The sequence below is a fragment of the Corvus hawaiiensis genome, chromosome Z (genome assembly GCF_020740725.1).
Source record: "Corvus hawaiiensis isolate bCorHaw1 chromosome Z, bCorHaw1.pri.cur, whole genome shotgun sequence".
Classification (NCBI taxonomy): Eukaryota; Metazoa; Chordata; class Aves; order Passeriformes; family Corvidae; genus Corvus; species Corvus hawaiiensis.
In genome coordinates this window covers 27,369,487-27,372,567 of record NC_063255.1, presented here as the reverse complement: position 1 = coordinate 27,372,567, position 3,081 = coordinate 27,369,487, and the positions used below count along the sequence as shown (strand labels likewise).

The following is a 3,081-nucleotide window of genomic DNA, read 5'->3' as shown; positions in this document are numbered from 1 at the left end:
GGAAAGGGACATGGGGATCCAAGCTGATCATGAGTCAGGAGTGCCATGGCAGCCAGGAGGGCCACCCAAGTCCTGGGGGGCATCAGTCACAGCATCACCAGCCAGGCAAGGGAGGGGATTGTCCTGCTCTGCTCTGCACTGGGGCAGCCTCACCTTGAGTGCTGGGGGCAGGTCTGGGTGCCACAATATAAGAAAGATAGAAAGCTCCCCCAATGGAGCCTAGAGGGGTCTAGAGGGGAATCTGAGGACCTGAGGCAATGGTATGAAGTTGTGTCACTGCAGGTTTAGATTTGCTATCAGAAGAAGGTTCTTCACCCAGAGGGTGGTTAAGCACTGGAACAGGCTCCCCAAGTGTAGCAGGTTCAGTTTGTAAACCGAGCGGAAACAGCAATTAACTGTAGTGGTTTGGTTCAAAATATCCTTACTTACTTATTTTCCTTCTGTGAGATAAGAATTCAGAGAAAGCAAAGCAGGCACAAAACTTAAAAGAATATAAAAAGGTTTAATAACAGACCAAAAAGAAAGAAAAAAAGTCAGATTAAACCTTCAGAACACTTCTCCTCCCCCCACCTTTCTCCCTTCCCCACGTCAAAAGACAATCCTTGAGATTTTCAGTCAGTTTACCACCTCTATAATAATCTCTTTTTCAGTTCACTTAGGGAAAGGAGTCTCTCTTGCTCATGCTATGGAGACATCTCCACAAGAAACAGTTCTCTCATGGCTTCAATGTCACAGTAAGACAGCTGCCCGGGCTGGTTCTCTGCTCACATGTGAAAGTCCCTTCTCTCGTGATGCCTTTTCCTGGTCTTAAAATCAAGACCGAGGCACGGTTAGAAGGGGAAAAGGAATTTTACCTTGGTATTTATTTTAAGGATCCAGGTCAAATGCACCTCAAAGCCCACAGCAATGCACACCCCCAAAGATCAGGTATAACATTATAGGTTTTACTCATTAGCTTATCTATCAAAAATTCCCCAATGAGAGGCTCAAGTGAGCCCCCCTCCCCAAGGAACCTTCCCCTGGATGGTTCTATCTTGGTTTACAGAATGTGTTCTGGAGAGGACCTTGGGGTCTGGGGCACACTGATCCCTGGCTACGAAGCTTCTAAAATGTTTAGTCTCTCAGTTTGACAAACAAGTCTAAGAATGTAGGCAAAAAGCACTAAGAATACAGAAGCTGTAAAAAGGGTATAACAGGGGTATAAAAGAAAAGGCAAAAAATCTTCATGGCATCACTTGTCTTACAGCTTCCCCCACAACTGTTTTTGAGGGTTCAATCTTGAGCTACTGGGGTACCATTTTAAGGTTGAGCTGTTCAGAAAAAAAGGTTCTCTTCACCCATCTCTGGGAGCATCTTCATCCCTAGGAACAGAGAGGTCTTCTTCTTCCCTGGGAACAAGGGTCTTCATCACTTTCATCTCTCTCTGTTCAATCTTCTCATCAAATCACAGCTACTTCAACATTTGCTCATTTCAGCACAGGTACTTTTGCTCACAGCTGCAATTTGAACGCTCCACCCCCATGCTTTCATGAAATTACAACGGGTACTCTGATGTATCATAGTCATATAGTCATATAGTCATATAGTCATATCACCATAGCTTTACAACAGAATTTCAGCTTCTAGGTTTGAAGCTTCTTCCTCTTTCTCCTGTCTCAGGGTTTCAGTTCTTCCTTCTTCACTGATTTTGGTGTCTTTATGGTGTTTTCTTCACGTGCCTTCACCTTTCCTTTTCTTTTGACTTGGGAGAGGATTGATGTCTGCAGGCGTCATCTGTTCTGGAGGGAGCTTACAGCCCTACAAGGGTTAATGTCACCCGGCCCCGCAGCTGGAATTCCCTTATCGCTGTTGGTCACCTGCTCTTTGCCGGGCAGCGGCCTGAGATGAATTTCGGCCGCACTGGGTGAGGGCCGGCCTGGCCGAGCCGCGCTGCTGGCCCACCTGCACGGAGCAGGGCTGCGGGGGCTCTGGGGTGGCTGTCTCCCGGCCGGCCCGGCCTGCACTGATGGGGCTGTGCCGGGTGTCCAGCGAGCAGCAGCGGCTGAGATCTCAGCCAAGCTGCACTGCGGCCGACCCGGCCGGGCTGCACCGAGCAGGGCCCAGCCCCGCCCCTCTGGGCCACACTGCAGGCCCCCCCAGTTACCTCTCCGAAAGCCAGAAGCAAGAGAGCTTTCCCGGGCTTTGTTCGTTCTTAAATGTGGATCACAGAGGTGTGTCAAGCTTCTTAAGTGGCTTAACAAAGTTGCCAGTATTCAGACTAGCCAGTTGATTGGTTTTATTGGGTCTGGAGGAAACTGTAAGCACGTCTTTGCAAAGAATCACTTTCGTGGCTGATGGAGCCCTCTTCAACTAAAAACCCAAACTACGCTAAACCATGACACTAGGGAAGTGGTTACAGCACCAAGCCTGACAGAGTTTAAGAAGCTTTTGGACAACGTTCCCAAGGTGTGAATTTAGGGATTTTAGGACAGTGCAGGGCCAGGAGTTGAACACAATGATCCCTGTGGGTTCCTTCCAACACAGGATATTCTGTAATTCCGTGATTCTTTGATCAGCAAACTCAGGCTTCTAAATATATGGGAATAGCTACAGTCAGTATTTATGCGCATGAAATCATTTGAATATTACCAAGATATTTTCCTGGGTTTGAATAGTGTGTAGCACTTGTTCCTCTCCTGCAGTCTGATGATACCTTATTGTTACAGTGGGGGTTACTGTAACACGCATATATCAAATCAGGAGTCCCGTGGAAAGGAAATATATATGGACAGATTCTTGGTAGGTGTTTCAGAGATGTTTATTTCTCCAGCCGCATGGCCAGGGCTCTGCCAAGGAACTCTCACAGTCTGGACCGAGGGTCCTTGCCCGCGAAGGGAAACGCAGAACAACCAATGGGGAACAAGGCTGACCAGGGGCAGGGAAACCCTGTGCCTCCCCTCAGGGCCCCTCTCCCAGGGCTACATGGTGGGGGGAGGAGACCCCGACACCTTATCTCTCTTTTATTGTATTTTTCAGGAATACAAACAAAAAAAAGAAGGCATTCTTAGTTAAGTAGTTCATATTCAGCTCCCAGGAGGTGAT

At 48.0% G+C, this 3,081-nt stretch overlaps 1 long non-coding RNA gene across 1 annotated transcript; it reads right to left on the bottom strand.

The window, feature by feature from the left end:
* Positions 1 to 749: 749 nt before the first annotated feature.
* Positions 750 to 1,349, bottom strand: LOC125319668. Its single transcript, XR_007200850.1, has 3 exons — positions 1,236 to 1,349; positions 1,014 to 1,019; positions 750 to 780 (listed from the first exon to the last, which is right to left on the bottom strand). It is a non-coding gene; the product is annotated as an uncharacterized LOC125319668 (long non-coding RNA).
* Positions 1,350 to 3,081: the final 1,732 nt, after the last annotated feature.